Raw genomic sequence first — 20,222 nt, forward strand, 5'->3', positions numbered from 1 at the left:
CATACATATGTGTACAGAAATCAAACAAAGGAAAACATCGGATTGCTTTGAAATTTGTTTTTTGCACTTAATATATCATAAAACATTTTCCCAGCAATAAATCTTCAACCAGAATGTCTTGTTTCACATCTGCATAGCACCCCATCGTGTGATGCACTATAACTTATTTTGTCATTCCACTAATATTGAACTTTAAAGCATATTCCAATTCTCATTTTATATGATACTATAATAAATGTCCTTGTAAAAACCTTTACATACTTGTCCAGTTTTTCCTTAGAACTAATTCTTAGAAGAGAAATTGCTGGGTACACAGGCATATATACATTTTAAAGTCATATGCAATATATTTTCCTCTAAGAAGATTTTATCAATTTGTATTTCATGAGTAAGCACCAGTGAGGTACAAGAATCCTGCCTTCTCCCCACCAATTCTAATTCTAGCCAGGATCCTTTTGAATTTATAGGCTGGGGGAAAAAAGAGTTCACTGTTTCCATTTGCATTTCTTCAAACACTGAGTTGAGTAATTTTTAATGTGTTCCTCAGTCTTATTTTTTGTTTCTCCATGTCCTTTGCTTTTGGGGGGGAATAAGTGAGAAAATATTTCTTATTGACTGATAACAATATTTGGGGCTTTAATTCTTTGTTATAAATTTGGCAACCACATCCTTCTAGTTTGAGTTTGCTAATTTGCATCTAATGTTTCTTTTTCCCTATGAAAGGTTTCCATGTTTCTGTAGTCACATCTATCCATCTTATTTTTATGATTTCTGCCTTTGGTATAAGGCTTATAAAGACCTTCTCTAATACAAAATAATATAATTATTCAATTATCTTTTCTTTCAGAACTTTTATCATTTTTCTTCTTTTAACAGTTTATTCTGTAATCTATTTGGAATGTATGTTAATGTGGAAACAATTCATATTTAAGGGTCTCAGCAATGGTTGTGAATTTGAAGAGATTTTCTAAAGTCTCTGTAAGCAAATGTTAATATGAAAAAAAAACCACGGAGATTTAAAAAGGGTCAACTGGCAGAGCGAGTCCACCCACATCAGACTGTATTTCAATTATATCATTAAGGTAAAGATTTAGATATGTGTATGTCTGCTTCATTATGTGTGTACACAAGCCCTCATTCAGATTTTCCTGTCTCTCTGCCTCTCGGTCTTTGATTCTTTCTGGTCTTGTTCTTTCTGAGTTTCTGCACCTGTCAGTCTCTCTTCCTGCCTTTGTGTTTGTGTCTCTCCCCATCAGGACTGTCAACTGCTTTTGGTTAGTTTTGTGGCTTTCGCCAGATCGCTTCCTCTCTCACAGCATCAGTTTTCCCTACCCATTAAAAAGAGGCTGAACCCGATGTCTCTGGTCCTTTCAGCTCTAAATTACTCTGGTCCATGATGTACAACCTCTCCCTCTGGGCTCACGTGTCTCCCTCTCCAGATATCAGCAAATTACTCTCAGTTTCTCCTACATTTCTTCTTGCTTTCTTTCCCCTCTTTGCCCTGCTGTCTGATCTTTTCCCCCTCCTTCCCCTAACTGACCATAACATATGACTGTAGTCTCATTTGCATTTTTTGCATTCATTAAACAAAGGTTTGTACTTCCCCTGCTTAATTGATAAAGGTAACTGGAATGCCATTTCTCTCTATATAAAGGAAAACCAAATAAATTACACTCTTTTTTAAGATGGTCCCTGATTTATTGAATGGGCCAGTGGAAAGTACTTTTACTGATCTAGTCAGTAGATCAGTAAAATGGTCATTATATATTATGCAAAAGATGTTAATGCACTAGAACCAGTGATCATTATTTGAGTTCAGCTTCTGTGCTCTATAGAAGTCTTTCTTAGTGACAAATGTCATAAATTGAAATAGTAGGTCTGCAAGCAAAAATGCTACTTAACCTTCGTTAATTAGAAAATCAACACATTGTCATTGGAGAGAGACCCCTGCCATGCAAGGGCTTCCTGCACATTAGTCAGACCCGTGATAATTACCCAAGGTGAGACGTGGGTTTAATTTGTAAATCATTTTTCATGTGAAATGCTATTCAAGTATTGCAATTAAAGGTTAATTATGAAAATGCTGTAACTACCCGTAATGAATAATACAACCATCAAAGGCACAGAAGATTGGGGCAAAATAACCAGGTATTAAATTAAACAAAAAGGGTGAAAATAATGATCACAACGAATTCTATAAAAACACGCTGTCCTCAGACTTGGAGCTGAATAGTTTTCTAAGGAACTAAGTTGGGTTCCAGAGTCCCTGTGTCCAGAGAGACTGGCCACTCATTCACTACAGAAAGGAATCGCACCAAAGCTCACACGCGTGGATCTAATTTATCCATTTATAACTATTTATTTCATGGCTACTATGAGCCAGGCCTTGTCTGGAGGTTGAGAAGGTACTAGAGGGGAAAACACAAAAGAAGTTTTGCTTTTGTAGAGCTTATATTCTTGCCGAGGGAGAGAAAAATTTAACAATAAACTCAGTAAGTTAAGTATATCACGTGTTAGGAGTCAGCCTGGGTTCAGTGGGATTGGGAGTGGGGGTGGGGTGGGAAGCAGGTTCTGATTTTAAACAGAGCCCTTGGGAGAGACTCCCCCCACTCCCTACACCACTGAGAAACCGACAGAGTATCCACATGCACATCTCCGGGGAGACAAAGGCAAGGGGCACCGCCCACCTGGCGGGGGACGGGGGCTGCCTCCAGGTGCTCAGAAAAGCAAAGCCACCAATCGGGTCACGTGCATAAGGCGCGAAGAAAGGCACTCCTAAAAAGATGGAGGAGACATACTTCTTGCCCACAGGTTAACAGAAATAGAATCACAAATAGCCACACTGTGGAGCCAGGCACAGCCTGACATAGGGGAGCCTGCACTGTGGCCACAAAGATCTGCGTCCGTGAGCCGGCTTTGCTGCTCCTGCCCTGGTCTTCCCAGCTCCTCCCTGGGCCTTGGGCTTTTTACGTATGAAACTGGCATAAAAACACGCACTTCGCAGGGTCATATGAATAACAGGTGATAAAACCCCCTCCGTACTAATGCTCAGTTAATGGTAGCTGTTCATCACTATTATTACCGTTATTCAGTACAAACAAAATTCTACAGAAGCACAGAGTTGGAAATTAAATATGGCTAAGATGAGTGTACACAAATATGGTACCAGAGGTAGCATGAGTGTAATGGAATGCACTGTGACACCCCCAAATTCGTATGTTGAAGCTCTAACCCCCAGTGTGACTGTATTTGGAGATAGGACCTTTAAAGAGGCAATTAAGATTAAATGAGGTCATAGGGGTGGGACCCTAATCCTATATGACTGATGTCCTTTGTAAGGAGAGGAAGAGATGCCAGGGATGTGTGCACACAGGAGAATGGCCACATGAGGACACAGTGTGAAGGAACTGGTCTGCAAGCCAAGGAGAGAGAACTTAGGAGAAACCAACCCTGCCGGCACCCTGATCCTGGACTTCCAGCCTCCAAAACTGCGAGAAATACATTTCTGTGGGTTAAGCTTCCCCATCTGTGATGTTTGTTACAGCAGCCTGAGCTGACTAATAGTGAAGGGTCAACGTTAAGCAGTGGGCCAGTCCAGGCCTGTCTGAGAGAATGACCTTGAAGTCCATCTCTTAAACGCACAGTTTCCTTGAGAGGTTCAGGATTGGGATGGGGGTTTTCTTTCTCTTGTCTGCTGTGGGGGCTGTAGCTGGATTGCGGGGAGCTGGGAGCTGGCATGGAGGCAGGGAACCCACGACCGGCTGGCGTAACAGATTGGTGGGAAACAGAGCTGCGACCTCTGTGTCCAGGTGACACACTCAGACCTTGGCTCTTCTCCACGGCAGTCACTCCTGGCCCGTGTAGGTGAGGGGGCAAGAGCAGCTACGGACTGGGACGGGCTGGGCCTCCTCGAGCAGCAGATGCTGTGTTCTGTATGTGACCATTGTCTCTTAGGTCTTGACTGTCAACTTGAACCCACAGAAAATCCCCATGGAGTCAGTACAGGTGTGTAAAATAAAACCCCAGTTATCTGGTTAGGCTGACTGCCTCAGAATGGCCCAGATGCCTCAGTGGTGGAGGGAGTTAAAAGATGTGGGACCACATTACTTAGTGCAGAGCTGCATGACTGACAAGTATGGACCAGGGATGCCTCTGTCAGCCAGATATTAGACAGCATATATGAAAACCTTTATCCGTACTCAGAGAGCTGGGCTTCGGAGGATTGCCTTTCAGATAATGCTCATGAGTTCTCATTCATAGCATCATTCAACAGGATGGATTCTTTTCTTCAGTTCATTATCACTTGATGAATTTCTTACGCCCTCAGAGTAGAGGACATGCAGAATATGTGAATCCAAAATATTCAAACTGGAAGAAAACTTCAAAATAGAGACTGAGGACATACTGGGTTTCTAGTAGTGGAGGGCTCTCATATGCGTCTAATTGAGACTTGTTCTGTGATGGGGACGATGCCAGGAGGTCTGAACATAATCCGAAGGCTATGGTGGCAGGGCAAGCCTGATAAAACTTAGCTATTTCAGAAACTAATATTAACTGAATGCTAGCCGTGCCAGGTACTGTTTCAATCTTTGCATTTTTGTCTTCACTCTCAGAGATAAATATTATTACCATCCCCACTTTACAGGTGAGGAGACGGAGACCAAGAAAGTTGACTTGCCCAGTGTTACACAGCTAGTAAGAGGCCGTAATTCACTCCTAGGCTTTCTGGCTCTGAAGCCTGTACATCTTGATTCTGGGGCTTGTATCATGAGACTCTTCGACTTCCAACACGTTTCTAGGCATTGCTGTGCTGAGGGGTGGAAAATGCTGACAGAATGATACTGTCTGAGAGGAGTCATTCACCGCTTGGCAGGGTACTGTCCCGGGATGGCTGAAGCTGAAAGAGGAAAATAAAGGAGTCTGGAGCCAGAGATGTGGACACAGGGTCACCCAAACTGGTCTCTAGGCCACAAAGAGGAGATGCTTCTTTGGTGCTATCCTTGAAGTCCTATTTCTTCTTGGTACAAAAGCTTAATACTGCATCTTAAAACCAGCGCCGTTATGAGCGTGGCTCCTGGATGGAGGCAGGTTGATCATCTCTTCACGCTTAGTCTGCCAGCGCTGTTTCAGAGGACTGTGGTTCAGTGGGACGTGGGTCTTACAATTTCAAGTCCCTCACAGAAGTGGGGACTGACAGAGACTACCTAGCCAGGTCCAAATCTTAAATTATTAATAGTCACTTTATTAAACTTCAGCACAAATCCAGATTTCAAATACATCGGCTTACCAGTCTACATATTTCTTTTACAAATATTTGTATGTTACTGCTCATGATGTGTCCCGCGGGAGAGTCCTGCTCATCTTTGCAGCAAAATTAGCATCTTCTTTCTGCAGATTTTAACATATCTCATGTCTTCTCTCCCTCTTGTTCTCTTTATTTTGTCTTTAAACGTCTTTATTTTTTAAACAACTGTTATCTAGTCCCTTTTCATTCAGAGCCAAGAATCAGACGTGTGATCCACCCCGTCACCTCGCTCTCTCACTCTCAGACTCCAGACTTCAAACGAGCATTTGCAAACGCTAGTCTCAGATCAAGGCTGGATCTGTGGATCTGGGAGGGCTCCGCATAGCTCTGATCCCCAACCTCCCAGGCTGCATGAGCCTCCTAAGACAGGAGAGGGTAGAAAAAGAAGTGAGGCGTCGGGATGGAGATGAGAGGGGAGGAGCCAGGAGCTGGCAGAGAGCCTGAGGACCGCACCGCGGGGGTGCTGTGAGGTCAGGGTTGCAGGAGGGCGTGGTTACAAATGTTAAATAATACCGTAGTCAAGGCAAATGAGAAAACAGCAAACGCCTACTTGACTTGGTTATTTCTGAGACAGGCCTTTCAGTGTCGTATTCGAGATACTTACTAGTGAGAGAGTAGCCTCAGCAGGTGAAGACACATCCTTGGTTCAAGAGTCACCCACGGCAGAAGACGGCGGCCCCGCCCGTCTGGGTGGGAAGGAGGCCTTCTTGCTGTGTGTGGGGACGGGAGGGGTGCGCAGAGCAGGCGGGAACAGGAAGGGCTGAGGGGGTGGGGGACGGACTGGCGGCTCCGCGCACCCTCGGCTTTCCCCGAGCCCGAGCCCGCGCTTCCCGGCTCAGGGTAGACAACGCAGAGCACGCCCCGCTCATCTCGCGGGAACGACGCGAACTCACGCTCCCGAGATGTGGTGGGGCCTCTGAGGGAGGACAGCGCCACCGCCTGGACGGGGAGAGCAGAACCACGGGAGCGGAAAACGGGAAAAAGAACCCAACGGACCCCCTTAATCGCGGTGCTGACATGAAGGAGCAGCAAACTGAGCATCACGATACCTTCATGATCTTGGAAACGTGGGGGTGAGGACAAAGTATCGTGAAGAAGTGGCTGGAGATTGTGAGGATGAAAAACCTGTGATGGCCGAAGAGCATTTCAGGGGTCTGGAATATTGGGTCAATAAACCCTCCTCAAAGGCAACAGGAAAGGACAGTGACATTAAAGGTCTGAAAGAAAAGAGTTGGAGGGTAGATGAAATGCCAACACTTACACAACAATAACCTCAGGAGAAAAAAGAGCGACTCAGGAAGGAGCTCTTTGAAGAAATCATGACTCAGAATTTTCTAGAATAAGCAAACTAAGACTTCAAAATGAAGTGCTGAACGGGGTAGATCAGAAGAAACTGCCCTTCCTACACCTGCAGTCGTGGTTCCTACCGAACCGCAGATCCACAGTCGTTTTCACACAGGAGTCAGGAAGCCTGAGAACACGGATGGCAAAAACCCCATGTGTTCGTTTTCACTAACCTCTAAGAGAAAATTAGCGTCTGCTTCAATGAGGAATGCAGAAAAAAATCACAGCAGCATTAGCAGCTTATGTGTCAGTTGAGAGAAGAGAAAAATCACATATTTTCTATCTTGTAGATTTTTTTGAAGTTATCATTTATGATCATGATGAATTTGAAATCATGAGTTACGAGTTGTTATGAGACCCAATGCTAGGTCTTGCTATGTGAAGTGCTAGTAACAAAGCACAGATATTACCACTGTAAAACAAATCTGCTGTTTTTAATACTTTGATAAACGTGCTGGTTTCTCTTGTAATTCTGTATCTTTTATTCATATAAGACATCACTCTGAGAAGACAGACATAGATTTTACCAAAGTGGCCCCCAAAAGGTTAAGAACTGCTGCATAAAAGTGAAGTTAATAAATATTAAGGGCGGTTTCATATCTATCAAAGGTGTACATATCTATCAAAATTCATCAAATTGTACATCTGAAATATGTGTAGTTTACTGTACAGGAATCATACCACAATACAGGTGTTAAAAAAGGGCAAAAATATTAAAGGCAAAGAAGGACAGGTTCAGGATTAAGAATGTCACATCTAACTTCTTGGGAGCAATATTGCCTATAAAAGACAAAGGACTGGTACCCTCAGTGTTGATTGAAAGTTGGGAAGCAGTGGCAATGTCTGTAGGCATGTGAGGTCTCAGGAGGACTCACCTATGAAGTTTTAGAAAAAAAATTGCTCTTAAGTAAAAAGCAAAATGAATCCAAGAGGAGGTAAGATTCAGGAAATAAGAGTAAATAGTCATGCTTTCTGATAAGCAGTGAAAAATAAGCATATTCATAAGATTCTGCAATGAAAACTCAGATAACATCAGTGCAGCAGGAAGTGAGGTGGGAAGGAGATCAGAGTGTTCTTGGTCTCTTATTCAGGAGAACAGAGGTATCGATTTGTTTTTGTGGATGACAGAGAAAAAAAAAGCCTAAGTGTGAGTCTTAAGAAGTTAGGCATAGCTGCCGGAGGAATGAATGTAGCACGTACAACTTTCAAATCAGGAGAATAATATTCAATTTCACCAGGGGAAAGTAGATTGGGGGGACGGTGAGGTGAGCAAATGAAGAAAACATAGTAAATCGAAATCACAGGGTAAGACGGCAGAAAATATACCCTAATATAACAGTAGTTACAACAAGTGAATAAAAAGACAGGGATGCTCGAATTAGATTTTTAAAAGACTCAGCGTTATGCAATCTAAGAGACACATTTAAATAAAAGGATCCAAACACCCATATAAAAACACCAGGCTGATATTAACAACAAGAAGAATTACAAAGTAGTTTTAAGAGCAGAAATAAAATTGTGAGATGAAAAACATCAGAAGGAATAGAGATGGAAATGACATGTTTGCATAAGGGACCATAAATCACAAAGATCATGAACACATCTAGCTAACGAAACAGCCTCGAGTAATTACAGAGCTACCAAGGACAGAGCTATTGACAGAAACAGGTAATTCAAGCCAGAAAGTTTGAGGTTTTACCCTCAGGATCTGATCAGACAAGCAGTACTTAGTGAAATGAAGTAATGCACAGACCCTGTGACTCAGTAATTCTGCAGGACACACACAAACACATGTGCACACACACGAGAAAACCTCACCCAGATAACCGGGACACACACAGATATATTCACTATTCAGTGATTTGCGGTAGCAGAGAGTTCGGGGAAACTTCGGGCTTTCATCACTAGGGGATGGAATAAAGCGTGGATATACACATAATGAATGAAACTACACATAGTATTCACAGAGCTACACAAATACATCTTAAAAACATAAGGCCGAGTGAAAGAGTAAGAAACACAATGAGATTTTTAGTACAAAACTATTTATATAAATAATGACACATGAAAGGCAATACTATTAATTTTCCATAACACAGACATCTTTTGAACAAATATATAGACGGTGGGGCTGGAAATGCATTCAAGTGGGTGCCCGCGATGGGGAGAGAGTAGAATTGGGAATGGTGCAAAACAGATGAAAAATAATAAAGTGAAATTAAAATGAATGAGGAACACTGCCAGGATGTGACAACAGGACCATGAAATGAAGAGTGTGTCCCACACAGTCCTGCACACCAGGGGACCTTGAAAACGATGCTGGTGAAAGAAAAGAGGTTAAAATGCAGCGCTGGGTGGGAAACAACTCTGTTAATTTAAACTAGAAAAAGTGGATGGCTTTTCTCGCTCTGGTGTATCACAGGAGGCACGGTGGGGCTGTAAGTATCCGCTCCTTCCTCAAAGCTGTGTCACCGATCCCCATTTCTTTATTACAATCTTTTTCTGAGTGACAGTTACCATTTATTAGCATGAAGTTTAGTCCAGTCCTTGCTGAAAGGATAAAAAATTCATATGAGAAATTATTTGATAAATATATTTAAAAACTTTTTTTCCATACTGATTTCAAAATTGGTGCCTTTACATTAAAGTGCCTTCTCTGGATCAGACCATGCCAACTGTCATGAGAAGACTGGAACAAAAGACCACGGCGTTTGTTTTGTTTTTGTGGCACGTGAGCTGTTTTACGCAGAAGGCGAACAATAGGTTTGGTGGTTTTCTTAGGTTCAAAATCTCTCTCTAAAGTGGGTCGAGCTCAGTGGTAGAGCACCTGACTGCAAAATCTCTCTTGTTTCTAAACACGTAACCTCTGCCTCAGTAGCTCAACACCTACTTAGCAGACCACCTTTGGAAGGTTCGAAGGAGGTTAAAAGTACATCGTCAATTTGATTGTGTTGGGAGCACAGGCAAGGAAGGTAAAAAATGTATCTATCATAACTTACTTTATATGTTAAACTCTAACTGTAAGATAGACAGCTGGAATTGCGACAGTTAATTAGTTGTGACCGCGAAAAGGCAAAGGGTGGGAAAACACATGGTGACTATCAGTGTGGAAGGGCGCCCTCTGCCTGTGAGGTCGGCAGGGCGGGGGTACTTCTATTGAGAAGAGAGCGGATGCCTCGCACGTGGCTTCACTGCGGAGCCTGGTGAAAGGTGGTCGTGTTAAGAAAAGAGTAACTGTGCTGGCAGTCCTTGAACAGCGGCAGCTTCTGTATTCGCACTTTTGCTTTGTAGATAGTTTGCTGATTTCATCTAGTGACTTTTTTTAATGTTACCTAGCACATCATTTTATTTTACTATTTCACCTATGGCAGTGGTTCCTAATTATGACGTCACTCCCTATCTCCGTTTGGGAGAGAATCAGGGGACCAGCTGTAAGGGTTGGGGCAGAAACTCTTTGCATTAGGGTCCCAACTATCATCTTGGCTACTGACAAAATGGGAAGACCTCGAGCTGAGAGAGGGAGACTGAAAACGATCTTGAGGGCCCAGACTGATCTGAGATGCTGCCTTTCATAATATGAATTTCTCTGTGACTCTTTTTTTTTTTAAGGCTTCTGTCATGCTGGATTTCAGTCTGTGGTACCTAATGAAAAAGAAGTTTCCAAAGATGACAATATGGCTGTTAACTCAGAGAAGTAACAAAAAATAGAATTCACTTATTCATTCATCCTGTTGCTCACTCGGCAAGTTCCCTGGGCAACCATCACAGCATTACTGAAGATCCCTGTTGTCATGTAGCTCACCTTCTAGCAGAGGACACACACAAATCAACGACAACGTCACAAGTTCTAAGGAGAATGTAAAATGGTAAATGACCGGCTGTGTTAGACTGAGTGGTTAAAGGCCTCTCTGAGGAAGAGTAGAGCTGAGACTGAATGACAAGGTGAAGCCAGCCTTCAAGACACTGGAAGTATCCTAAATGCCCATCAGCAGACAAATGGATAAAGAAGTTGTGGTATATATACCCGATGGAATATTACGTGGACATAACAAAGAATGAAGTTCTGCCATTTGCAATAATGTGGATGGACCTAGAGAACATCATGTTTAGTGAAAAACAGACGGAGAAAAAAAATACTCTATGTTATCTCTTTTATGTGGAGACTAAAAGATAAAACGAATGCATATAACAAAACAGAAACAGATAGATACAGAGAGTGAACTAGTGCTTACCAGTAGGGGGAGGTAGGGGAGAAATAGGGGTAGGGGATTAAGAGACACAGCTTCTATGTATAAAATAAATAAGCAACAAGGGTATGTTGTACAGCACAGGGAAATAGAGCCATTATTTTGTAATAACTTTAAAGGAAGTATAATTCATAGAAATAGTGAATCACTATGCTATGAACTTGAAACTAATGCAATATTGTAAGTCAACTGTACTTCAATTAAAAAAGGAAAAAAAGGAAAAGAAGGAGCCAGCCTTGTCAGTATCTGGGGAGATGTTTCAGGCAGAGGGAACAGCTAGTAGAAATACTCTAAAGAGGAACTGGCTTGGTGTGTTCAAGAAACACACCAAGACCACAGACCAGTTAGGAGACTAGTTACAATGGTCCAAGCAAGAAACACCTGTGGCTTTGACTAGAATGTGACCCATGGCAGGAGACCACAGTGGCTGCATCGGGGGCACAGTCTGGAGATGGAGTCACAGGACTTACTACTGATGGGCAGGGATGAGGGAAAGAGAAGAAATCAAGGGGAATGCCAAAGTTTGGGCTCAAGCAAGAATGGGTGGATGGTGATGTCACTGATCGAGATGGGAAGGTTGGTGGAAGAGCAGATCTGGGTCAGGCATCAGGAGCTCCTCCCTGCCGTGCTTCCCCTGTGATGCCCATTAAACGTCCAAGTTGAGATGCCGGGTAGACAGTTGTGTAAGTGGGTGCAGAGTTCCCGGGAAAAGTGAGGTTTGGAGATTTCAATTTCATTGGTACATAAACAGTACTGAAAGCCCTTGGACTGGACAAAGGCACTCAGAGAAATGTGTGGCCGGAGGCGAGGAAGGCTCTATGACACTCCAACATTTAATGGTCACGGAGAGGGAGAGAACTCACAGGAGAGACTCAAGTCGCGGCCAGGGTGGTAGAGGGAAAGCTGGCGAGCACATGCCACGGAATCCAAGACAGAAGAGTATTTCAAGAAGGAGGGCACGTGGGATGCTGCTGAGACGTCACGGAGAGAAGGCCCAAAACATGTGTTCTAGACACAGTTCTAGAGAGACCCGCGGCGACTCTGACAACCTCTGTAAAGGGTTTACCAAAAGAGCTAAAAAGAAAAACAGCTTATTTCTGGGCACCATGACTGCTTCTGCATAAAACTCTCTTGTTAATCCGAGCCCTTTGTGTGCGTGTCAGACAGGGAGCCCCGCCTGGCCTGCCTTGATCTTTGCGTCTGAGACTTGTAATCCACAGAACACCTGCCAGGGCCGACTCGGCCGCCTGACCTCCTAGTCTCCCACCGCAGGCTCCGTAACTGAGAGCAGTGTGTCCTCATAGGGTGTGCACACCTTTGTAGGGGTGGATTTTTCTGTGCCTTGTGGGCAGCTTTGCCTGCAGCCTGGAGCTGAAGGTGGCCTCCTAAAGCCATCGCACTTTCCCAAATACCTGGTGGGCCACACATGAGGCCCCCCAGATGAGGGACCCTGGTACAGACAATCAAGATGGCTTCAATGTTTCCTTCAGCTTGACCAAACTTTAGACATGTTTCTTCTGACCCTAGACTCCTGACTTCCCTATTCTTCGAGCATTTTCTTAAATTCTGTCTCTGCTCCTTCGAGATGTGTATCTTTCGAAAACTCTTTTGCCAGTTTCACAATCCAGGATTTTTTTTTTTTCCTCAAGGACCTGGGGGCCATGATCTTGAAAGATAAACATTCAGGGAGTTTCTGCCTCTGTCTCCTGGGTTCTGTGGGAGGGTAGGAGCCTTAAGTCCTCAGGGCGGGCAACTTGCTCCAAGTTGTTTAATGGAGAAGCAGCTCCGTGCCCTCTCCTTCAGCAGAGCTGAGCTCACCCTGAGTTCTGGCCTCTCTCCCCCCCTGCAGTGGCCTTGAATGAAGTCTTCCTTGCCTGTTTAACTTTGGTACAATTTTTACTTTGACAAGACGAATGGTTAAGTCTCTCGAATCAGACTGTCTGGGATCAAACCCCAGCTCTGGTCTCTCACTAGCTGCCTGACCTCGGGCTGTTAACTCATCTTTAGTTTTAGTTTCTTTCCTGCGAAAAGAAACAGGAAGCAGCAATAGCAGCTACTTCATACAGCTCTCGTGTGGATTAAATGAGGCAAATAAAGCACGTGAAGCCCTTGCCCCCGAAGTTGCCCTCAGGACATCTTAGCCCGCACGTGTGTTGCTGTTACGGACTCAGGTCTGCGGGAAATGGGAACAAGGAACGTGTTTCCTGTGCTTTAACTCCTGCAAATCGGATTGTATATTTTTTATCCTAAGGTTTTGAATACTAGAAAGAACCATTTTATTCACACACAGATTTGAATGCACTTCATGATGGGAATTCCATCTTTCTGCCTTGCATACAAATGTTGGTTTTTCTCTTCACTCTCTTGACGATCTTGTGTTTCAGATGGCCTTGGAATTACCCACTTATGATTCTAGAACACTGAGTGCACAAGGAGCAGCTGATCGAGCAAGTTATGCTGTTGAGTTTGGGGAAGTGGGCAGGTGTCTGGAGCTGTGAGCCAAGGGTAGCGCAGAGAGTGGTCACGGCACGCGAGTGCACATGCACCTACCAGTCCATCTACTAAACCTCAGCTCTGCCAGAAACTCAAGCTGCCGCTCAGGAGAAAAACTTTCCTGATCGACAACCTGCCAGAGGACCAGCAGGCTGCAGGCTCCCCTGCTCCCAGGCGTGGCTGAGTCCTTCTGAAGACCCTGCTTCTCCCATCGAAGCCAAGCAGGCCTCCCACGCAGCACAGAAGGCCCTGAAGCGGGGAGGATGATTCTCCAGCCTCTTTTGGGCTCCATCTTGCACAAAAGGGTTGGCCTCCATTATCCTCCAGAGGGATTTCAGAAGAGGTCAGAGCCAAGTGAGCTGAGCCTGGACATTTGTCATTAGTTAAGATGACTGGACCTTCTCGTTCAAGGAGCCACTTCGGGGACTGACTTCTCCCTGAAGCTGTCTGAGGTGGCCTCCAGCTCTCCTGAAGGCTGACCTCTTCCGTAAGCGCCTCCGAGCACAGCTGCACGCTCTGGCCTGTGCTGCACCCTGCCCCCTGCCCCGAAGGGCCGGCTCGCTTCTCTCCTGCGGCTCACACTGCCCAGCCCGGGGCTGGCCGCCGGGCTCCAGGCCGAGGGCCCAGCAGACCCCGGCTCCCTCCCAGCCCTGCTGCTGCTGCTTCAGCTGCCAGGACTCCCATCTCCCTGGCATGTCTCTGTGCCAAAGAGGGCTTTGGCTCAAGGCAGCCTGGCCTTGTTCGTGCTTAGATAATGACCTCGAGCATGTCTGCTCTTCTCCATGCACGGAGAGCAATCTGGCCCGTGGATGCAGGTCTGAGCACCTGTGGTTGACTGGCCTCTACCTGGCTGGCCGGGAACTCATCTCCTGCTAGTCGCTCATGCTGGACCAAAGACACGACAAAGCTTCCTGTGCTTTTCAGACAAATACCGGCAACTGCTGTTTTCTCCCCATGTCACTTTGCATTTAAAAATTTACTTGATACTTTCTAACTAAACCAGAATCATAGCTGGATTCTCATAACTTCCAGAAGACCTGTGTGAACCTTCTTTAGCTGGCAGCTTCTAATTTGATCTTATGTAAGACGCTACCTTCCGTCTTTCTCAGTGACTTTGGCGGAGGAGACGTGAGCCTGGCCTTGCTGACGTGGGCGGTGGGCAGAGGGTGGCCTTCCTTGGAGTCCGCTCTGGGTGCAAAGCCAAGAAAGACTTCCGTTCTGTTATAGCTCTAAGTGAAGTATGAGCCCTTCCTTCTCCAGGACCCCACGGAGCTCTCGGGCAGCTCTGTCTCTGCAGTGGGCAGTGATGCTGGGCAGTGTTTTCAGATGGACACTCACTCGCTTTCTTGGTGAGAAAATCCCTGGGCCCTCGCATGCTGCTCTGCGGCTGCCGTGGCAGGTGAGCGGGGTGATGTCGGAATGATTTTGGATGTCAAGGGGCATGTAGCACATGAATTCTCCTTCCAGGCTCGTAGGCGGAAGTGATCCAATGTCGGGTCAGTATTTCAGGAAGGAAGAAATGAGACCGTTGGAAGTGAGTTCTATAGGAGGGGGTGACTATTACATGGAGGAAGAAGAAAGCTAAGGGCCTAATAGGTGAAGGAAAAGGTAGAGAAAGACCTCATCTTCAGTGAGCACTGGCTCTGTGCCGGGGACCCTATCACATCTCCTCCTGACATGCAGAAATTGTATGCCTATTTGCCAGAAATATAAAGTAATGTGTCAGTGGTCTCTCAGCTGGCAAGTGGCAGAGGTGGGATTCGTAGCCCACACTGTTAGCCACACGACACTGGGAAGGGTCATCTCTTGGCAGCTCAGACCTCTTTCAACCACTTCTAAACACACAATCATAAATGGTTCAAGCTGGAAGAAGGAAAGTTTGGGGACAACTAAGCCAACTCCTTTATTAGACGAAAAAAGAGACTTGAAGAGGAAAAGTGGTAGGACGTGTTATTAAAGTTGAACTGGGAACAATCTCCTGGTTGCCTGAATCCCTGCTGAACAGTCTTGGGATGACTGGCCGCAGGATTTCATAGCTGTTGAACTTGTTTTTTTCTTTTCCTGGAAACAAGCCCCCCTCTCCGCTTCCCCTGGGGTAGACATCTATTAAAGAACAATGTTTTTCATACTGGCTCAAATAGCTTGTGTCTGGGAGATATGCCTCATGCCCACATCTCAGATAATGGGAAATTAGACACTGGGACAGGAGGCTTACTCTTTTTCATCAAGTGAAAGGAAGTCGCTGACTCATCACGTCAGCCCCCAGTTCCGAAGCCTCGCTCTCCTCAAGGTCACCAGTGGTTTCACAACTACTAAAGTCAAAGAGCATCTTCCTAGCTTCATTTTACGCCTGACACTTGAGATTATTTGTCAATAACAAGCGAACAGTTTCGTGAAACTCCCTCCTCCCGTGACAGCCCCTCTCTTAGCTTTTCTTGCTTGTTCTCTTCATTCTTCTTCCTGAGATGCTATTTTTCTGCCTGTCCCTTAAATTTAGGTGTTCTGTGGAACTCAGCCCTCAGCCCTCTCCGCTTCCATTTTATAAGCTGTTCCTGGGTCATCTTGTTTAGGAGAATCAAGATTCTTTCCAAGACCGTAACAAATGCTCACCTAACCCCTTTTCAATTTACAACTTAATTGGTCTCCCAAATTCTTGGAAACAACCTATTCAGTAGACAGAAAGGGATAAAAGTAAAATTGGACCTCTGCATCCAGGGATATCTCAGAAAAACGAGAACCTGGGTCAATTAGATCACTTGTTACAATGAAAACTAAGTAGAATCTAACCAGCATGCCTGGGATAAACAGGATTTAGGAAGAAACTTATTCTGGGTAATCAGGGCAACACGTTTTGATAAAGTGAGATTTGCTCACAGTATTCAGCGGGAATCAGCGGACCTGATGTTTAATAAAAACAATGAAAAAGCAACATGTAGTTCTGAGAACTCTAACTGGAGGGGAGGATTGGAAGGGGCTGAGTTCTAGCTGGAGTGGAGGCATCAGTATTTGATTTCAAAATCTGTTCCTGGCTCCTGGCTCTCGTGGTTTGTTGTCAAGTCAGTCTTACTTCCGAAGCCAACTCACTGAGCAAACACTTTTGTAGTTTGCCCACATCGCACCAAAGGAGCGGCTGCCTAACATTACTTGCCTTTTTGTGACTTTCTAATGTTCTTAAAGCATCCCATTTACAGAAGACACTGAGGGGACTCTCACCCCCACCGGGTGGAGCCAGCGGCCAGCTTATGTCTGGTTTTGCTCCATCTGAGATCACTGCCGCCAACTGACTGGATGACTTCACCCCCGCGCTCAGAGAGGGGAGGTCTAAGGTGCGACAACTGCCACAGATTCCTTTGAGCTTGCTTCCTTTTCTCATCCAATGTAGGAAAAAAAGAGCTAATTTCCTAAAATATTAGTATTCTGGAAAACAAAATTTAACTAGCCATGGAAACAGGTATTGATGGAAAGGAACGTTAGGTTCAGTACGAATGTGTCGTAAGCAAAGACTAGACTGTGAGGCTGGGTCTGCCTCCAATGTTTAACTTTTTGCTCTGTTTCCATTTCTCTTTGGTGCTGATCTCTTGCCCATGTGGAAAGATGCTGTGTAAGGGGAAGTCTAAATCTTCCTCTGCCTTGAACCTTGAGGCTGGGCAGAGAGAGGAATGGATTTCTACTTATTTCAAGTGAACATGAACTTAGGGAGCCCAATCCTTTCCCTCCCTTCCTTCCTTTCTGCCTTTGTACAGTTACAAAGTGCTCTCAATCATTAAGGAATTTTATGCAGTTCTAAAACCACAAACCTAAAACCGTACAGATCAGAGACCTCAGAGATGACCTAGCCCACCCTCTGATTTTGTGCACAAGGGCCGCGAGCTCCAGAATACAGAGAAGGAACCAGATTTGGGGCTCCTGAGTCCTCTTCCTGGTTCCGTTATGTCTTAGAAGAGGCCGCCAAAGGCAAAGACACTTACTTTTGTAAAAATCTCTATTGGAACCCTCTGTAGGCTGCTTTATTTTTTCCATTGGGTAAGTTATCACAACCAACAGAGAAGTCCCCATAGCCGTTCCATCACTTACCAACAAACAGCTGACTATAGAGCTCCAGGCGGGTGTGGCCCTCCGTGGGGGCCTTGCGGACCTGCCGGGGCAGCCGGTCCACCTGCAGGCTGGCCTGCTTGACATTCCTCTCCGCCGTGACCCGGTGCCACTGGTCATCGTTGAGCGGGGAGGGCGACCTGACCACAATCTCCACTGGCCCATTTCCGACATCAAATGAAAAGGACACTTCCGTGGCAGCTGGAAGAGCAGAAGGAATTAAAGGTGCGTGAATATTCCCTCCAAATACCAAACAGCAGTGAATTCTAGAGGAAAAACAAAGCCTGGAGGGAAAAGTAATCTAAGCTCGTCGTTTGCTGCAAAGGTTCAATGCAAATCATTTGAGGAAGGATAAAACATCAATCCATTGCTAAATGTTAACAACCGAGGGGTGGAGAATAAACTCAGATTGGGGGCCACGTATACACTCATTTCCTTACTTTATCAAGAAGCTACCATCATTGCCGCTTCTCAAATAACAAACTGAAGATTGGAGCACTCTTAACACAAGTCGAGTGTCTAAGATTTAATGAATCAGGATCTGAACCAGGCTCGTCAGATTTCAGAGCCTGAGATCTTTTGACTCTACGTGCAACGTGACTCTTCAGGAGCTCCTAGGGTGCGACTTGCAGCCTTGGCTGCCCCTTAGAGTCACCTGAGAGCTTTACAAAACACCTGAGTCCAGCTCCATCGCTAGGGGATCTGATTCAGTTGGTCTGGGATAGCCACTGGTATTTTTTTAAACAGCTCCCTGGAAAATATTAATATATAGCTAGAGTTGAGAGCTACTGCTTTGGGGGGAATTCATGAAATTCTATTCCCTTAATCAAATCCTTGAAGTTCCAACTGAAAGTTAGGGAGCTACGAATTGTGGAGACGATGAGGATGACACATATCTTTTTTGGACTGCTGTGCCTGTGCAAAATGTAGCTCCAGATTCCTGCGGAATAACCCCTTACCCGAATCGTTTGCTGTAAGCCTTGGCTATGCCCCATCTGGGATGTCGGCTCCTTCTCATAGCCTACCATCCAGCACTGACCACAGATCGTCTTTTTCTCACAGATCTCCCCATCAACATCCTTCTTTAATAAATCACCTTTCAACAATGCAAAACTGGATTAAACAGTTGCTTTGGTAACTCCAGTTGTAAGTAGCTTTCTTCCTTCACCTTTTAGGTTTTAAGTTCCTCAGTGACCACCCAATGTTTCATAAACACGTGTATATTTTTCTTGTGATTGGCAAGAGAGGCAGTGTAACATGGAACAGGCACATGGGTCCCAGCTCCTTAGCTTGGTGAATTCCTTCCGACATTAAAGACATCCCCCACTACCGGATTTGCTCACTTAGCTTAGAAAGAGATTCAGCCCCTCCATCTCCCAATACACCTCTGCCTAATCTCTAAGCAGTTTGACCAAATATCTGTCTTTTTTTTCCCCTCTAGGATAATGAAAAATTCAGCTCCTTTGGACTGGTACCATTTTTCGATGCTTTGCAAGCAATCAAACTTCTAATTTAAAAACCGCAGTGGGCCCGATTCTCTCAGGACCCTAGACTGTTCCCCGCCGCTGGGTCAGGACCCTCTGAAAGCTGCATTAACTTTATTGAGCTACAGGGACATTAGACGCAGAGCTCAATTTAATCAATCTAATTGTACCAAGGAATTTTGATCCTTTACATCATTAGAAAGAGAACTTTCATTTTAACACCTGTGGTGATTGCACATGTGCTCTGGTAAAATATCTTCTCCAAATTAGGAGCTACTACCTTCAGGGGTCATTGTGTGGTCAAGGTTTCAGTGGAAGGATGATCAGAATATGAGTCAATGATCCTATGACTTCACGGATTGAATGACCTTTCCCTGAATTTCTGGTGTGGTCAGTGGGGAAAAAGTGCCTCAGTTTTAAGATGGAATCTGTTCTGTTCTTGCAGCGCTGTGTTTTAGCAGATGCATTTTTAAATGTAAATTGTCAGAATAGCCAGAGAACAAGGCGTCCTGAGCTAAGGAGGAAAGATTGTTTCATTTTAAAGGCATCAACAGCCATCAGGGAAACACAATTTAGGGATAAATTGAGTTTAACCCTAAGGTTTGACTGGGAGGGATTAATGCTGCTCTAATTTCCTCTCCTCTCCTCCTGCTATGAGGAATTTTTGTTCGGGTCTTTAAATTGTGACCATTTGGAGAAATTCCGAGGACCTGCAGTTAACAGGGACTATTCATATTTTCTTCTCTGCTTGTCACTCTAGAGTCCCTGTTTCTGCCTCTGGACTGTAGTCTTCTTGAAATCAATACTTCCCTCTAGAGAAGGAAAGGAGGCCTCCGGGGTCTTGCTGTCGCTCAGTCCTCTCACCCCAACTGGGGGCAGTAACAGGGACTCAAGGCTGAGGGGCTCCTAGAGCAGACTCCTCCTCCCAGAGCCTCCGCCCAGGCTCTGCGGAAGAAATGTTCACAATTTCAGCAACTGCCACCTCCCTCCTGGTGCTTCCCGAGGAAGGGGGCTGTGAGGCCCCTGACGAGACTGAAGGAAAGGGTTCCGTTTCCTCAGTCATTCACTGCCTTTGAGCAATCCCATCTCCCAGGCAAATGGCAAGCATGTTTTAAAAGCTTCTAAAGTTCAGTTTGTGGCTGACTGCTCTTGGTCTTCTGGGCGAGAGGAACTGACATTTTAAAAGAGATAATTACAGAGAGAGTCAGCCAGCGAATAAAACGGAGGCGGCAGGAAAGACACCAGAGCCAGTGACAA

At 45.1% G+C, this 20,222-nt stretch overlaps 1 protein-coding gene across 2 annotated transcripts in view; it reads right to left on the reverse strand.

Annotated features, from left to right (window-relative positions):
* The window catches only part of CNTNAP2 (contactin associated protein 2), a 347,743-nt gene that overhangs the window by 195,832 nt on the left and 131,689 nt on the right, over positions 1–20,222 (reverse strand). Inside the window, exon 4 of one of the 2 annotated variants that reach the window (XM_032483274.1) lies at positions 17,464–17,682. The gene's annotated coding sequence lies outside the window, so the exon portion shown is untranslated. Of the gene's footprint in view, positions 1–5,909; positions 6,086–17,463; positions 17,683–20,222 lie in introns of those variants that run through there. The other variant, XM_014561544.2, reaches the window with a different exon arrangement.

This window comes from Camelus ferus, chromosome 7, assembly GCF_009834535.1.
Source record: "Camelus ferus isolate YT-003-E chromosome 7, BCGSAC_Cfer_1.0, whole genome shotgun sequence".
NCBI lineage: Eukaryota > Metazoa > Chordata > Mammalia > Artiodactyla > Camelidae > Camelus > Camelus ferus.